At 42.9% G+C, this 18,553-nt stretch overlaps 2 protein-coding genes across 7 annotated transcripts in view; one reads left to right on the plus strand and one right to left on the minus strand.

Moving 5' to 3' along the window:
• LOC142413589 (trypsin I-P1-like) overlaps nucleotides 1-11,017 on the minus strand; it is an 86,958-nt gene extending 75,941 nt beyond the window's left edge. The window contains exon 1 of the mRNA XM_075509868.1: nucleotides 10,922-11,017. The gene's annotated coding sequence lies outside the window, so the exon portion shown is untranslated. The remainder of the gene's footprint in view (nucleotides 1-10,921) is intronic.
• The window catches only part of LOC142413546 (ephrin type-B receptor 5), an 84,033-nt gene continuing 75,853 nt past the window's right edge, over nucleotides 10,374-18,553 (plus strand). For 3 of the 6 annotated variants that reach the window (XM_075509846.1, XM_075509836.1, XM_075509795.1), the window contains exon 1: nucleotides 10,917-11,057. The gene's annotated coding sequence lies outside the window, so the exon portion shown is untranslated. Of the gene's footprint in view, nucleotides 10,568-10,660; nucleotides 11,058-18,116; nucleotides 18,223-18,553 lie in introns of those variants that run through there. The other 3 variants (XM_075509817.1, XM_075509803.1, XM_075509809.1) reach the window with 3 other exon arrangements.

An 18,553-nucleotide genomic window follows, 5' to 3' on the forward strand; every position in this document is an offset into this window, starting at 1 on the left:
CTGCCCGGCACTTTGGAACCTAATGAACAGATGCAGGTGAGATCTAACTACGTACAGTTCTCAGAAGCATGACTCTCATTGATAGACCTTGCAGAAGTAGCTCCATGACACTTCCCATAAAACCTACTGTATTTTTAGGATGACATCTCCCTGCTCTTGTCTGTACGAGGACTGAATTATTGTCTCAGTAATGCTAATGGGATCTGAGAAGGGTTCAAATCAATGTCTGTATTTTCGCAAAGTAACATAGCCTTGTGTCATTGGCAAAGACCTTGAGCTGGCCTTTCCTGAATGACACTCTGCCTTTAAAATGCTCCCAAGAACCTTTTTGCACCAATCCAGTGGTCACTAAGTAGGAGAGAAAGCCTTTAGATTGAGCCAGCAGGAGACTGTCAACATTAGAACAGGCAACTTGTGAATATATTCCATGAGAGATCACTAGCGCTTTTTCTAACAACAAATGCAAAGCAGCATCTGTAGGGCAATGATGCATCTCACGCAGCAATGCAACAAAACGTACCTCCCAGGCAAGCAGCTTGCAGCTCCTCCTAGTAACTGAATGCACTCTGTCACTGCAAGGAGACTCCAATGTTGCTGATACAGAGCTGTGCACTACAACTCACTTGAATAAAAATGCCTCACTCACTAATGCTTAGACTGAGCTGCATTTCCCCGTTTTTGCTTTAGAACTCAGCATTGCCTTCTTTTTGCACATCTCACATTATTTTTTTTTTAAAGGTGTCTCTCCTAACTTACTGACTTTGAATGCGGAATCCTGCTGCCCTCAGCTGCCCAGTTTTTTAGGGTTTTTTTTTCTGTCTGCAAAAAAGACGATGTTACTAACACTAGCTGAAGGAGTTTTAGGTCATGTGGCAGAGGCACGTGACTTTGAATAGATTTCTAGTCCTAGATCCTTTGATTTTTAAAGTGCTTAGTCTAGGGTTCTCCACATATTCCTGTGTGCATTTGTACACCAGTTAGTTAGCACAAAAGGCCAAATCCTTACAGTATCATGTTGTTATATTTGTTTTCACCTGAAGACAAATTCTCAAAATGAGCTTTGAGATTATTATTTTCTATGGTTCTGATTGGCTGATCAAAACAAACCACATATTAATCAAGAAAAAGCTGCTAAAAGGTTGGGGGTTTTGTTGCTGCGGTGGCACCTATGCAAGACCAACCTGACTTAGTCTCAAGTCACCATAGATAGTCCAAATGAAAGTAATCAGGATGCCATTTCTCTATGGCAACTTCATTCACTGAAGAAAAACTGGCTGTTGTGTTTTAATGTTCTAATGTTATTTCTGTTTCAACAGTTGCAACGGCAATTTTCCAGTGTGTAATACCCACAGAGATGTTCTAGGAAAGGAACTGCACTTACGGACAAAAAAGGTAATTATTGTTACCAGAATTTACCACCAATGCTAGCTTTAAGAAAAATATGACAATAACTTTAAAAACCTAGTGATAAGGACATTAATGTTGAGTTTTTCAAGGAGCAATAAGAGCAATGGAAGAAGGCAATTTCTTCCCACAAGAGAAGAAATGTAAGACCACAAGACAGGTAGAAGCAGCATCCTCACTGATAAGGCCACAGTCCCACAGTACCCAAGCAGGGCTGGTGACAATGAGAGGTTCCATCAACTGAGCATCAGATAAATACAAAGTGACAAGTCAAGTCCATGTTCCATCCATGAACACCAAATCAACAAGCTACAAAAAACAAAGGTAAAGACTAGGCACTGCCTACAACATAGCTTAGGGAATGTGTGCCTAGGTTTGAGCTTTAATAAAGCTCCTGGGGCAATGGACAGAGAATGCATTGTTGGTGGGTGCAGGTGAGGTTGTTCAGGGCAATTAAGGCTTATTGGTGCACTCAGGACCCTGACTGTCAGTTAAAAGAGTACAGTTTCAGCAAGCATCATAGAGGAAATCATAGACTCATAGCAAAAAAGGCTTCTTTAAAAACTAAATTTTCCACACTGTAGCATCACACTGTTTCACTAGGATAATGCTGACTTTAAACAGAGAGCACCCATTGCTTCAAGATACTTTCTGCAGCACCGAGAAGCCCAGCAGAGTAGTAGTTAATGATTAATCATCGTCACTTAGAATTCATTAGTATCCCTGCAATGCTAGCAACATGGTAGGTAGTTTCAAAATCCTTTCTCTACCGAGTTCAGTTGGTTAAAGGAAATAAACCTACCTGAACTGTGCAGTGCTAATAAGTACCTTTAAACAGAGAGGGTTAGTACTTTTCCAAGCTTTTTTTTTCCCATGGAATTTCTAAAATTTTTAGCCACAATGCTTTTATACCGCTGATTCTAGTAAATGGTACTCGTGTGAAGCATCTGCTGGAGGTCAGTGGAGGCTGATTCCCCTACCTGCAGGTTTTGCTGTGCTTTGGGATGCTTGGATGTTAAGCAGCATGCTGTTCTGTTAGCTAACAATACCACTTCTGTCCACCGAATGGCACTGTTCAATTATAGAAATGCAAAGTGGCGTCCTCTGGCCCCAACACGTGGTTTTTGAACGAGGCACCCCTAAATTGCATGCTTTATGTGATTTTACACCCACACTGAACTAGAATTCCATGCTCTCTTGAAAGAACGAGATAAATGCTAGAGCCTCCACATATGATCTTTAGCCTCTGAACCCCTGTATGCAGATTTCAGTGCAAGGAAAGTTTTATTACTCGTTCTCAAACACCTCCACTGGCTCTCTATTCTCTTGAGATCCAGTTCAAAAGCACACTCCCTTCTCCAATTTCTTCCTCAATTCTTTTTCCTATCGTTTTCACAGATCTTAGTCCTCTCTGTTCACATCCTGGACTCTAATACATACAAATTGGGGGATGAGAGGCTGGAGAGCAGCCCTGCGGAAAGAAATCTGGGAGTTTGGGTTGATGGCAAATTCAATATGTCAACAGTGTGCCCTGGCAGCCAAAAGGGCCAGTCGTGTCCTGGGGTGCACCAAGCTCAGCATAGCTAGCCCATCAAGGGAGGTGACTGTCCCACTCTGCACTGGTGCAGCCCCACCTCAAGTACTGTGTGCAGTTTTGGGCACCTCAATATAAGAAGGATATCAAACTATTAGAGTGTGTCCAGAGGATGGTGACCAAGATGGTGAAGGGTCTCGAGAGCAAGAGGTCACTTGGTTTGTTCAGCTTGGAGAAGAGCAGGCTGAGGGGTGACCTCATCACAGTCTACAACTTCCTCAAGGTGGGCAGCAGAGGGGGAGGTGCTGGTCTCCTCTCTCTGGTGACCAGCAATAGGACAGGAGGAAATGGAACAAAGCTGCATCAGGGGAAGTTCAGATTGGACATTAGTAAAAGGTTCTTCACTGAGAGGGTGGTCGGTCACTGGAACAGGCTCCCCAAGGAAGTGGTCACAGCACCAACCCTGTCAGCGTTCAAGGAGCGTCTGGACGACACTCTTCATCATATGGTTTAGTTTTAGGTAGTCCTGTGAGGAGCAGGGAGTTGGACTTGATGATCCTTATGGGTCCCTTCCAACTCGAGATATTCTGTGATTCTATGATTCTAATAAACACTCAGGAAGATAAGCAAGTGAGCTGAGATGATTACAATAGATCATTCCCCAATATGACAAAGAGAATCAGTTGTTCATTGCTACTGTTACCTTCAAGGTGCTTACCTTCTGCGGGAGTGCTGCCTAATACATAGGAGTTTTATACTTTTCATGTTACACTGTGGTTAAACCTGGGTGATTTCCCATCCCACACTCCCAGTGTTTAGCAGGTTTACTGAACAATGGCCTTTCAACAATTTCTGGAGGCATTCTCAAGTTTAGCTTTAGTTTCCTGCATAGTTTCTGAAGGATTTTCTTTCTTTTTCAGATTTATCCTCAGTGGGAAAAGAACAGTTTCAACCACAGACTGCAAGAGCAAGGGGTAGTGAAAACCCATCCCTATTATGGGATACTCAGTATTAAAGGTCTCATACTCTGGGGACTGGCATATGTCCATTTTAAACATACATCAATTGGGTTGCTGCTAAAAGGGGTGGTCTTGCCTGTCCGTCCCCAACCTGCACATCCTCTGCCTTCCCATCCATCTTCCAGATGTAGCATTTATACAGCTCCATAAAGTCTCCTACACATACTCCAAAATTTTAATATATTTTTTGCTGTATTAGTTTTCAGCCAGATCAGATCCTTGATCCAGGTCACTGCACAAATCTTTGCTGCCAGCACAGGGAAGGTGATGAGGACATACAGTTCTGGGCAGCAAAAAGAGAGAACAAGGTTGTCTATCTCAGTAGAGGTTTGTATTCTTGTGGGGTTGAAATGTTTGTGGGACCACAGCCTTAGAAGCAGCTCCCATTTTGCACTACGGTGATTTTAAACTGTTTTCTACAAATATGTTGTCACCACCAGGTTCCTGAGCATGCCAGTCTGTGCATGGGAGATGGAATGAGTGAAGGAAGAAATCAATGTTTCCTGTTGAGATGTTTCCATGTCTTACACGTAATTAAGCACTTCCTGGGGAAGAAACTGGCACCCGGGCTACAGACTGGGACCCAGGAACTACCAGGCTATAGACTTGTTCTGTTCATGAAACACCTCTTCTGCCAGCAACTTTATGTATGTAGCCATTCGTTTGCTTCTCTGAAGAGCTCATAAAATAAATGGAGTGTTTCAAGCTAAACAAAATTGTTTTAACACTTCCCACATTCTTTTTCTCTCAGAAAGAAAATAAATAATTTTATTCCAATCCAAACTAAATTTGTAGTTCGCCTTTCCTACTCATTTTTCAGCCAAGAGCTAAACTGAAACTGCAGTCATTTATATAAGCCCTTACTGTAACCTTCAGCAGGCTCAGAGACCCTGTACTTTGACATAGGGTGGTGCAAGCTGCCCAGTTTGGTAGCCAAAGAGAAACAGTCCATAGGTACCTTACATTCTCTTACAGAACCTCAGCTCCATTCCCTTTCAGATTCTTGAGAGTGTTTAACCTTCACTGCTCTGCCTTTCAACTCCAGTAACTTACTGTCCTTATTTTTCTACTGGGCTTCCAAGAACAAGTTGTATGTTATCGGATCTTTTTAGGAAGGCAATTTTGCTTAAATCCCAGGGCACTTAGGAAATGTAACTTCCGCTCCCATCTACATAACTGTTGGTCTATTTTCTCTGCTTGAGCATAAGCATGCAACAGAAAACAGAGCTTTATGAAATCTTATGCAGCTTTCTGGAGTCATTCTTCAGATGAACAAGTCACCTGAATCTAGCACAGATCTGCTCCAAGTATGGAATACTTCCAAACACTCTTATTGAAGGAACAAAATACTGGGATAATTGCAGTTTATTTGAGCCCCTCCTCCTTCCAAATCAGACAATACAGAAAAAAAGTACAGTGGTACTTTGTTTATACTATTCCAACAACAGTTTGCAGTTCCTGTTGTTCACAAATCCAGCAGAAATTAGAAATCTCGTGCTTGGTCAAGGATCGGGGACACAGCACACCTCCAAAGGAAGTGAGTGAAGCCTGGAACATGGATCAATGTGGATCAGCAGATAGAAAAGGCTAGTCTCAGGTGCTTGATAGAATACAGAGAAGATTGCAAGAGATATATATATATACACCTTTATAAGAGATATACCTATATATTCATACTTTCTAGGGAGTTCATAGGACTTTAGTAACAACACACACAAGATAAATATACATCTCTCTCACTTACGGCTGCACATTTCTGTTCCTAAGCCATGACAGTGGGGCTCATGAATTTTATTTTTTCCCCCTTTTGCAGCTTCAGAAACCCTGTAGTGTCTCATGTCCCAGTAAGCTTCAAATTAATTTACTAGGCCTGGGCATTCAGGTAAAAAGCTAGCAGCCAGTATTGAACTTACCCAGCTGGACTGCAGGTCCACACAGAATTGACTAAATATACCCAAAGCACCTAGTCCCAGCATGGAACTAGGCTTATTGTAAAACCAGTCATGGATTGCCAGGCAGCTATTTCTCCTTTTAAATGTTCCTCAAATCCTGGTCTACAGCATAAATGGCTGGTTTTCCTTCTGGGTGTTAGCATTATGAACACCAGCACTCAGTCTGTGTGATAAGTGTGTCAAAACACATGGATTGTATAGGCAGACTGCTAGAATGGATAGATAAACAGACATTTAGATTGAAGCTCCAGTGAACTGGCACCAGTCTAGCTGTTTCTTCACCTTTGAGACTGTCATGAAATTTTGCAACTGGCCCTTGCCAACTGGGGAGAGAGGTTAGGATGCAAAGTATAGAATTACAAGGGTAAATATTTATTCATGTGCATGAGGTGTCCCAGCCAAATTGGGGCAACCAGAATGTGGTTTTACACATAGTTCTTACACCTTTCAAACGTTCAGGTACTACACGATTTGACTAATCACTAACACCCACACTACTGATTAATAATCATAGTAAAACTCTGGAAAGCAACTATATTTTTGCAGCATTCTTGCTGCTTGTCTATTGATCCAGACAATCCTGGAGTCGGTCTTGCTATAGTTACTTATCTATGACACCAGATGATGCTCAGAGGGTTTCAAAGATGTGGGCTAGGATGCTGGTGTTATCTTGGTTGTCCAGGGGTATCCTTTATCCTTCACAGACAGCTCTAAGCTTCCAAGAAGCAAAGTCCTTATTTCCAAGACCGGGCTGTCCTTTAGTTTCTCTTACGTAACCAGGAACAATACTAACGTCTCCAGTAAAATGTTACTACCTCATGACAATACAGTGTATAATGTGAACTAATATATATATTAACAAAGTTAATACACTGTCATACTATAAAGACTGGTTGATGTAATAGTTAAGGAAGGGAATTTTCATAACAACTGATACACATACTTAATAACAATAGTCATTAAAAATACAGGTGGGTGCATATTCAGCTAATGTAGATGGCGTTTTCCCCTGTCTGGTTTAGATTTATTTCCATTAAAGCTCAGGAAACAATGCTCTAAGGAGAAGTGAGTGATGGCAGAGAAGGAACAAAGCAGAGAACAAGTGTGCTCTGTAAGCAGAAACACACTGCTTATTTCAAGGGAGAACTGAAACCCATAAGAAGCCTCTTTGCTTGTAGAAAATCTCATTATTTGTGATAAAGATTAAAAAATAAACAAAAAAAAGCATGACTGTATACTAATGGCTACCAAGAGCCAGTGTAGAGACTGTGAAGCTGCAGTGCATATTTCACATGCCATCTTGGGCTGCCCCTCAGTCCTTTTGCACTTCTGAGCTTCCCTAAATTCTCTTCAGTTATCTCGTACTCATTTTCTGTAAGCTTCTCCTCTTTCTATGCTGGGCTTTCTTAGGGAGAAAATACCTTTGTACTTCACCAAACACATCAACTAACAAAAGAAGCCCATAATATATGGTATCCAGAAAGGTATTATAAGGTTTTAATTTACTGATCTGTATGATTATTTTTCAGAAATCTGGGAAGGAAAATGTGCTATTTTAGACCTTTGAAGTGATAAATCTGCCCTTGAAAAAATCTTGAAGATTGTATCCACTGAAAATAGTTCTGCTTCAAAGCTGCTTGTCAAACATGTCCTCTCATGTATAAATAGTACTCTTCTTACTCCTTCCCCTGCCTGCTATTCTATTTGCTGTTCCCAGCTCCTCCCTTTCTTCTTCGCTTCCCTTTCTTTCCTTGTCTGTCTTTTATAGTTGCTCTGTGTGTATCTTGCTTTCTCTACCTCTGTCTCCCACCTCTCTCACTTTTACCCTCCTTTTTCTCCCTGTTTCCTTTGAAACTCTATTCCCCTTGTCTTAGCCTCACCCCTCCCTTTTATCCTCCTCAGTTATTCTCTCATGGGTGGTTTTCTTCTGTTTGGTTTGTGTGGTCTGCCCTGCACATTCCAACTTTTTTCTTTGCAAGACCTAACATGTTTCACACAGTGAGGAGAGTATTTACGAAATGGATTATGCTTTGCTATTCTGACCATTGTTTTAATAATGGCACCTTCTTCTTTTCCTTTAAATATTATGAGATCTGTTTGTGTGTCTGGATATTTGCAACTCACTGTTGTGTGGAATTCTGTGTCTATAAAATGAATGTCTGTCTATATAAGTTGGAGCACATGATTGTCTGTATCAGTGGTCTCCAAACTTTTTTGATCATGTACGCCTATTGGTAAAAAACTTTAGCATACACCCCCAATATATGTAAATTTACTTATTTATAAGTTATATAAATGTACTACTGAAATTCTAATATTTTCTTCCTGCACCCCAATGAGTTGTCTCGCACACCTCCTGAGGTGCACGGACCCCACTTTGGAGACCACTGATCATGCAGCCACACTGTTGCCTAAGAAGGTATGCTGGTTTTGTCACATTTAAGATTGACCTGAGAATCTGATCCATCCATGGTAGTTTGGGATGGAGAGCTTTTGTTTCTCTGTTTCTGTCATGTCTGGGCTGTGTTTGTTTATATTTTGAGAGGGGTGAGTTTTTCTGGTATGATGTGATAATCTGCCTAGTAGAGGAAGGTTTCAGAAACTGGAAAATTTTTTGAAGATATAAATGCATGCATTGCAAAATGCTGCAGCATTGAAGAAAGAACATTTAAATACTGCCTTAAAATTAATCCCTAGAAAGGATTGACTGTCGTCTTGCCTTCCACCAAGTGAGATTTTAAACAGAGTTTGGATGTTGCATGTGCATGCGTGCGTCCCCGTAGCACAGCAACTTTTCCCAAACTTCCCCATTCACAGGAGCAGCCTGCTGTTTGGCTTCCAAACATTCCACAAGGGGGGGGGGGGGGGGGGGAATGTTCCATTACCATAAAGGGGAGGAAGTGTTTGTGCAGCTATTGAACAAAGCAGCTAGTTAACCTCTTTCCCGACCCCGGTGCAATGGTACAGTCCCACTGCTGCTTTCTAGGGGCCAGATGCTCCTCATAGTACTAAAACGAGGAAGAAAGGAAAACATATGTGCAAAAATTTACTACCGAACTGAGTAAGGACCAGATTCCAAGAGGAGCTGAGTACCTGCAATTTCTCCTAAAGTCAATTTCTTTTAGAATCAGGCCGGGGTGGATGGGGGGAAAAGGGGAGGATAGTTGGAAAGAAAGAGGTCTGTTGTAATAGGTGTCTAGAAACCCCCACAGAGAGGATTAAGAAAGAAACTATGCTGTCTGGGAAGATGTAGGTATGTGTGTTGTTCTGCATATATACAGAACTGCTAGAAAAGGCTGTGCTGTGTGGGAACTAGCCCTAGCTTTTTGAACTCTGAGATATGGCAGTATCTGCTGATAGTACTTCTTTTAAGGAGAAGTTTATACATTTTATCATGCAGTGGGGTGTCTAATGTGCATTTGTGCTTTTGTATGGATACCACTGTTTTACATTGAAGGGAATCACAGTCACTTTATATTGTATGTAACGTGAAGCTCATCCTTCAAACCAAAGGAAGTACTTTGGCAGCAGAAGCCAAAGATTCTGCTCTGTGTTATCACAGAAGTATTTGTGAATTGTAAGCCACTGAGTTTTGATATGTTTTCCGTTCAGTCCTAATGGGCACGCTCTGCTTGCACTGTAGCTCACAGGACCCTCATTTTCTGCCACTTGTAATTGTAACTCACTGAATGGTAGGTACAATCAGAGGGTTATGCAGCATGCCTCATCCTCCAGCATTTCTCCATATTCAGCCCAGTGACATTTGCAGATTGAGTAGATAGACTTTTGTTCTTGCACTAGCAGGAGACAGGAGTGACCTAGAAAGATGCTTCCAGTCCTTTGTTTCTACATTGGAAGCTGAGGTTCTCCTTTGGAGGAATTGATGAACCCCGGTTGATTCATCCATGCCATTGCTGGTTGAGCTGAGGTTTGTTAGTACCTAGAATCAACGAAGCACCTAGCTTCTGTGACATTTGATCTTGAGCATTTGGGACTGGAGTGCAAGTAAGCACATACGTGCTAACTTTAAGCAAGGTTGCCACAGAACAACAGCAGATACCATACAGCAACATGGATTTCAACAATGCCAAGAGAGACTGACCAAGGATCGGCAGTTCATGCTGTTAGTCCCGTACTGCCGCAATGTACCTTCTGGCACGAGCCTAGCAGGGGCACGCACACCTGCAGTCGCACTCGGGCATCCCCACAGAAAGCCCGGCTGCAGCAAGACAGCGCAGTGGACACGGCGCAGGCCAGGCCCGCAGCTCTGACGCTGTGGCGGGGGGAGACCCGCCCGGAAAATCGCCCCCTGAAAGACGCTGGGTGGGGAAAGCGGGAGGGAGCCTGAGCAGCAAAGACTTGACTCGAGGACGGAACCCGGTGCCGCCCAGTAGCCTGCCCAGTGGAGCGGCTACGAGAGGGAGGCGGCTCTCCGCCCCGCTCCATCCCTGCGAGCACTGGCTGCGCCAGCCGGCAGAGAGGCGTCCGCGGCGGCAGGGGACGAGGGAGCCGGCGGGGGTGGGGGAGAGCATGGTGACCGCCGCGGCAGTGACAGGAGTGGCTGCCGCTGCCTCACAGTGTGGGATCTCGCAGCGCCCCCAGCCCCATTTGCCGCCGCGTGCTGCTGCGCCAGGCTGGGCCTCTGCAATGGAAAGCAGGTCGGGGGGAGGGGGGGGCTAGAGAGAGGAGGAGGGGCACGGCGGGGAGGGGGGAGGGGAGAGAGAAAGCGAGCGAGAGAGAGGAGCCCGGAGAAAGGGACAAGGCAGATCCTAGGAAGCGGGAGGAAGAGAGACTCCTGTAGGAGAGGGATCCTGGGCGAGGAGAGAAGAGAAAAAAACGCTCCCAGAGAAGGGGGTGGAGAGGAGCGCAAGGATCGGGCTGCTCGCAAGCATCCGACTTGTTGAAGGCATCGATCGAGGGCCAGGGGCTGTGCCCGGGGCCGGGGGACAAAGCGACAGTGGGTGCAGAGCGAGAGGGACCTGGCGCTAGCCCATCGAGATGGTGTAACTTACACGGTGAAAATGGTCTTTGTCCAACTTTTCTGATGCCGGGAGGCCGGTCGGCACGGTTCTAGTGGGAAGGGCTCCTGCGAAAACTGCTTGAGTAATGCTGGGAAGTGAAAGGGGTGTTGCTGGAGTCCTGCATAAGGTATTGTGGCGGGCGAGCGGGCCGGCGGGGAAGGGCATTGTGAGCCTGGCCGAAGAGATCTGAGGAAGAGGGCCATGGTCGAGGATATCCTCGGGTCTCTGCCATCCGGGGTGTGTGTGGGAGGGAGACACGGAACAAACGAGTACTACTTCTGAAAGGGATTAAAACTCCTAAGGTTGTGGGTTTTTTCTCCTTTCCTGGTGTCTCCTGTTTAAAGGCTGTGTTACTGGGAGTTGGGGTGCCCAGAAAGACCCTCCCCCAAGCGCACCTCTCCTGTCAGGTGCCGTCTGTGGGCAAGGAGAGAAAAGCTGTATGAAATCGGGTCACGGTTTCTCTGCTTACAGAAATTACTATCAAAACCAGGTATCTTCCTCACATGCATGGTGCGTTTAGTCTGCTCCTATGCATGTTGTTTTTCTCTCTTTAGCTCCGTGAAGAGCCATAGTTAAATGCTGCCTTTGAAGTCTCTGAAGCAGGAAGGCAGGGGTAGATGTATGCTGGTGTAGGTTCCTGATCCTTAAGGAAGGATACAAGGAAGGCTTTGTGGCCTTTTCTATGGGTAGGGTTGTTTAATGCTCTTGTGGGGGATAGATGTCTGTATGAGTGCTTGTGGCAGAGAAAAGCCATGTTAACCTATTTTTCAAGAAGATGATGCAAGTTACTACTTCTCATGCTAAATAAATCTGTGAATGTGGGAGGGGCTGTTGTGATGGGTAATTTTAAATTTGCCTTTCATGGATCCACTGAGATGATTTCACTTACTCTGAAGTTCCTTTTGTTATTACCACACTCATTTGGTTGGGGAGAAGAGTGAATATCACCTGCCTCCCCCACAAGTTCTAGAAATAAGAGAGTAAAGATGGGCAAGCAAATGTCCCAAGGAGCATCCTTCATTAGCAGTGATATCAAGTCATGCAGATTGATAAGCAAGGAGAGTGAGAGGACAAATGGAAACAAGAAAGTCAAGACAGTGGGAAGAGCAGCTGCCACCAGACACATCTGTTACAGAGACAGATCTGCAGCCTCATCTGGGATGAACAAGGGAGGCTGCCTTCTTCCTTGTTACGTAGGTTCTAATCAGAAACATGGAAACTGGACGTGGGTGCACCTCTCGTTTAGTCACAGCTGATCCACCACAAGATTTAGTGACTATTTTTAGGTCTTTCTTCATTCCCAGTTTGAAATAATTCCAATGCTGAGGTTCCTTTGGGAGCAGGAAGGGAAAAGATAATCCGCAATCTCATCATCCTTTTTCTTTGATGTTACCCGATCTCTGTGCTGAAAAAAAAATCCGTTTTTCTCTAGAAGTTCATTCCCTAAATTCAACACTTTGCACCACTTCAGTTTATTTTGCTAGTGTTTTGGCAAGCGTCAGATAACTGCACGTAATTGCATCCTTTCCTTTACTGTCTTTTGCATGTATGTCCTCTTAGCCAAATGACACATGCAGTTTTTAATTCTTTGACATGAATGTGTGCCCCTCTAGCCACTAAACATTTTTTCTTGTCTCCTGAGTTCTCTCCTATTTGACTTTCTGGCGCTTGCACTAAGGTGCACAGAATTGTTTGTATGGCCAGGTGTTTTGATACTTGGCAATACCATAACTTTCAGGTATTGGAGCTTGTATGAAGCAGGATTGTATCCTCTGTAATGTAATCACTGAAACCCAGCATAAAGGCATGTTTTCTTGCTTTGTTCTGAGGTTGTCAGCTCTTCCAAGCTGTTATCTGTGGCAAGAAGAGCTTGGGTTATAGCGACTGTTTTTGGAGGGGTTTGTAGGAGAGATGTCTCCTCTCTTCTGTTTTGCCCAAGGCTGCTGCTGTCTTTGCCTTCTGTATTTGACTTGCAGGCTGACCGATGACACAGTGTAAATGCTTTTTGGGGGAAAGGCAGCTGGTGGCTCCAAGGAGACAGCTGCTTATTCTCCAGCATGCTCCCATGCAGGCTGCCAGCAGATGTGTCTGACAAGAGAGCTGATCCGTCAGTCCATTGAGAATTGTCTTCTTTATGCCTATACAAATTCACTGTGTACATTCCTCTTTGTGCCCAGGTGCATATGTCTTCCCCTTTGATACTGCATGTGCCATATGCAGAGAATCATGTAAGAGATCACTACAGTTTCTCACTCCTTACCTTGTGTGCCTCCATTAAGATAGAGTTGCTTTGTGGTCAACTCTCCTTCCCTGGATACCTGCACTGTTATGAGGTTTATGCATGCTTTCCCTCTGGCTTCAGGAATGCTTCCCTCTATAGGTCTGCTCCTCCTAAAACCTGCTTTTCCTTGTTATCCATGCATTATCCCTCAGCAGCCCCTGTGCGGAAGGTTCTCCTAAAGCCCCTACAGATGAGTGCAAAGTACTTTTAGAGCACGTTTAAGATTTAAGCACATTAAGAGCACAGTTTATTTTTATTTCTCATTTCTGTGGCCATATTGCGTATGTTTACTGCACACACAAACAATAGAAGATGGAAGAAGTAGAAACTGGTATGTATGGTCAAGCTAGATCTTTATAAAGTGGTTTAGCCACCAAAAAAGGATGGCAATATCACTCAAAAAGGGCACTATTGTGAAAAAGTGTTTGTTAAGAATATTCTAGATCAGCTGTTCTTGGTCATAAACATATAACTATTTTTTTCAAAAAGCTAGAAGACTTATTTCTAAGAAGAGAAAAGTTGATTAAAGCTTTAGGAGGAAGCGGATGAACCTCCTATAATTTTGTCATTATTTTCTCTTATGTTTTTTCTTAAACCTGCTGTAATATTATATTACTATTATATCTTACTGTTTAAAAAAAGGAAAATTTGTATTTTGTTAGGAAGTTTTATATCACCTTACAGCAATACAGTTAACTTACTTTTTCCAGCTACTAACTCCACAAATTCAGCAATTTTCCAACTCTTTGCAACCTTATCATTTAGCTTCTGCCTGTTAAGTCTTGGGCTGGACATCCCTCTTCTCTCCATATTTGTTCTCTTTGGCAACCATGCAGTGTCATGGACTTCAGGGGGTGTGCACAAATATAACTTAATGTGGTTTTTGTAAATAATTCTGTAGATGTTGTACAGCAGCAAACTGGCTCTCTGTCTTGAGTGGTGCCTATGTAAACAGACCCCCAAAAGGATGAAAACTCCTTAATTACTCATGTCAGCCATGGTACTCTGACACGTGAGCAGCAAATCTGCTGAGTAAGAAAATGCCATTTCATGTTGTCACTCTTCTCGCATTTGATTTATACAAGGAGTTTTAAACTTAACAAAGAAAAGAACTACACTAGTATTTTTCTTCTCAGAAGCATGTGTTGTGCTTTCAAGAAATATTCCTCTGCTTCTAGGAATAGTATTTTATTGTAAGTGTACTATTAATACATGTGGTGTTTAAAAAAAAAAAGAAATTAAAAAGTGTGTACTTTATGGAGGTACTGGCACAATATTTTATACAGAAGACGTTGTCTTGCTTCTTAAAAAGTCACTGTGGAGCAGGCTGATGCTCCTGTCGTGGAGGTGCTGCTTGAAGACTGTTCTTGAGACCACTTCTGAGAAAAGCAGCAGCTTTGGAAGTCAAGCTTGTCTAGTCACTGCTTTCAGTTTTCCATGCCTCCAGAGGCCCCTGTGCATTCTGCTACTCAGGGCTTGCTTGTCAAGAAAATTTTTGTTCAAATGTTTCATGTGCACACACACCCTCCCATATGCGTGCATACATGCACATGCCCATGTATGCACACAACAACAGTTAAAGAGGAGAAAAAAAGTGCTATCCTGGGAGTAGAGAAGATGCTGGATACTATGAGAACACAGCTTATCCAGTCTGAAAACTATAGCCTTACATACAAAGGCTGGATCCTTAAGGTCTTGGTTCACCTTAGGATGGAAATTCTCACGAGCCCAGACCTGTATATTGAAGCATACATGACTTCATTTTCAGACAGGCTTTTTCTTTTTTTTTCCTCCCCAAGCTTGCCAAGTAAATGATTCCTCTGCTGATTCTGCAGTTTCCAAGTGCATTTTTTTTTCTCTGTGCCATGTCTCTGGAAAATATCCAATATGTCTAAATCATGTAATTAAACCCTAGAAACTAGAGACTGAGGACCACTGACTCTTTGTAACTTATTTCTGTTTTAGCATACCAATGTTCCTCCAAGTTACTGTAAAGCTTTCAAAGCTCCCTAAATGACCTGATCTCTCTCCCACTTACTGTAAAACACTCACACAATATGAATCTATTTGGCCTAGTTGACCACTTCAGAGGCAGTGTGTAGGATACAGACGCCTGTGTGGAGGCCTTTAGCATGGGGCTTACCACAGGTTCTCTCAGATCCTGAGGATGTCCACAAACGGAAGCAGGGTTCCTTGGCAGAACTCTCTTATCTTCCTAACTATTCTTTAAGAAGAGGGTGGGATGTCACAGGAGGGATATTGTTGCAGCGATTTCTGGGCAGGTTTTGAATAATTTCAATTTGGAAATTTGAATTGGACTGCTTATGAAACTGTTTGAATTTCCAAATGTTAAGTTTCACTCACAGCTAGGGTCAATTTGATTCCAGTAAGCAGAATCTGAAATGCTTTCTGCACCAGGAGGATGTTTGAAATTATTCCTTCTTGGTTTTGAGCCAGGAAGAAGCTGCTGGAAGCACAGCTGTATTGGGATGCTTGCCTGCAGTTTTCTCCCAGATGGTCCCTTCCCTTGCTAAGTCAGGCTTTGAGCTGGTGCCAGCAGCAATGGGAATGCAAATATGTACTGGCATTTTCACTTTTCAGTGAGTTTGCTACTCCTGTTTGGAGCGTGTGTTGTTCATAAAGGGGCCATCATATCAGCAGTTGTCACTGCCATCATTATGGTATCAGGAACGGAATAGTTCTGTTGAGGAATGTTCGTTTAATTACTAGTGCATAGAGTGCACTTAGTGGCCTTCTCCTCCGCCAGTATCTAAGCATGTTAGAAATCAGTAAAGGTGCAGTACAACATGACTTGAGAACAAATTGTGCTGACCTGAGTGTAAATCAGCGGTCTGTTAAAATCTAGCAGATAGATAGAGGCTTGACAGAGGGAATTTTCTGTAGTTTGCATCTGTCTTGGTGGTGTGTTCTGCTGGGACACGCATGTGGAGTCAGATGCTGAAGAGTAATTAGTTTTCTTTTGGAGCCTTACTGTAGCACCTTTTTGCTCAGGGCCCCAGGCTGAGCACCAGAAAGACATTTGGTGAAATAATGTAATGGCAATGATGCATGACTTGTGCTCCTTGTTTCAGTCAAAAGTCCTCCTAACGCTGACTGGAAGAATCATGTTGACAATTGCATGTTTCTCACGGATAATTTTACCCGTCTTGAATTAGAAGGGGCTCTGGATGGTCTCAGAGAGCTGCGGGTTCCTGCAACTGAGGAAATCAAACTAATGACTAGATCCCTGTTGCCTGAAGAGAATAGCTTAAAAAATTGTTTCGTAAATAGATTCTTTTGATTCTGTCTAATGAATTACCCCCAAAAGAGTGTGCGCAGTGACAGGGTGTAAAGAAAACAAATCAGTCTTTGGAAACAGAGTAAAAATAAAAATGTTGAATTCTTTAAAAGAATTAAGCTAAAGCAAGTTTTACTGTCTTTGGTAAAACAACAGCTACTGGACAAGTCTAATTGAAAGGATCAGAATAGGTTTGTTGAATTGTTGTACCTGTCTTGCTTCTCTTGAATTACAGTCTGTACCAGCCCACTATGTCTAATAGTGTTATAAAGAGTTGTGTGGATAGAAATCAGAGTGGGAAGGGGGAACTTGCCCTAAAACCTCAGAAAGTTCTTTTAAAATTATTTTTTAGATTATTCTTTTGAAAAAAGCTTTGCTTTTTTTCCACCCAGATCATAGCAGATCAGCCCAGTGTTTTCTACTGTATTTCTCTTGTGCCTCTGAACCTGTGGTGTTGAAATTGGGCAATCCCTGACTTTATGGCACTATTGGAAATGTACATAGGCTATTTGTATTTGACTGTGTGAACTTCTCTGCCACGGCACCGATGAACTGGGAGCTCAGTGAAGAGCAACAGAAGTGATCAGGAGACTATAGGGAATTTTTGTCATGCTATTAAAAAGAACTAGCTTAATGATGACTGAAAAAGCATTGCTCTGGAGTATCTATAGTACCTGGGAGACTATTGATAGGATCCTAGGCAATGTGGCTAAAGTAAAAGGGCTGGCTCAAATCACCCAAAGTAGATTATTTCAGGTTCAGTATTAAGGCATGTTTTCTTCCAGCAAGGGTCTAAGTAGATTGTAAGAAGTTGTGGAAGCCCTGTTGCTTATGTCATTTAAAAATATAACTAAAAAAGCTTAAAGGAATATACAGACAAAAATCCTGCAGTTGACTGGGAACTGTAGGCCAGATGTTGTCTAAATAAAGATGCCCATCCCCCTCTTTTAGTTTCTCTTATTACAGTCTCACCAGCAACTGGGGAAGGGAGTACTTTCCTGACAGAAAATGCATCTTGGATCTGCTGTGTTGCAACCAAGACTTGTTGGTATCCAAGGAAAGGAAGTGGTGTGTTGTACTTGCTCCATTTTAAGTGTAATCCTTTGGTTTTGAAGTTGGACGTGGCTGTAACAAGAGCAGTGAGCCCCAGCATCCACACTGAAATATAAATAAGCCTTTGAGACACAGAAGAGGCAGGATGAGCTCTGAGATTTGTATGTTACTACTTTAATCTCTGGCACAAAAAGTAATACAAACATGCATTAAAAAGAGATGCTATGGGCCTGAAATATCTTTCTACTGTAACCCGCTTGGCCTTCCCTTTTCCTCTTAAGACTTTTTCTGTTCTGCCGAAGTATTAGTGGCATATAATGTTCCTATTTCCTGAGGGTGGAAACAACAAACTGGAAATGCAGGATGGAGGAGGAGGGAAGGACCTGAGAATGGAATTGGCTGCTCTGCAGGCTCTGCCAGTGGCAAGTTCAAATTTTTGGTGGGGTTCTCTAACCTGCTTTCACTACATGTGGGATCCCTATGATGCTTCTCTGAACTCAGCTAATTGTTCGACCCAGTCATTCCCTTTCAGGTCATCTCTCTCTTCTTTGCAGCCTTGATCTCACTTCTCTTCTACAAGCTGCCATTTCTGCCTCATTGCTCTCTCAACTGTCTCCTAGGCAAGAGCCAATTTTGGGCAACCTGATTCCCAAAATCAAAGTGAGAACCTGCTCTAAGCCTTGAACCAGCATGAATCATTAATGTTGTCCTCTAAATAAATATCTATATATCATTGACAAAAGGTAAAAGAAAATTAGTGTTAAAGACCAAGTCAGATGTTTCTGAAGTTGAATAGAACCCTTATATTCTCTGTTCCTGTTGCTCAGATCAGTCATTTTAGCAATGAGACCAAGATACTATGAAGGAAGGAGAGTGAGTCTGAATGAAGATTATGGATTTGGAGACTGGAACTGAAGAGAGCAAAACTGGAGAAATCATCTATTTTCTTAAAGTTTTCCTAGAACAAGTTCTAGGTCTCATAGTTCCTGTC

This window comes from Mycteria americana, chromosome 1 (genome assembly GCF_035582795.1).
Source record: "Mycteria americana isolate JAX WOST 10 ecotype Jacksonville Zoo and Gardens chromosome 1, USCA_MyAme_1.0, whole genome shotgun sequence".
In the NCBI taxonomy this organism is placed as follows: Eukaryota; Metazoa; Chordata; class Aves; order Ciconiiformes; family Ciconiidae; genus Mycteria; species Mycteria americana.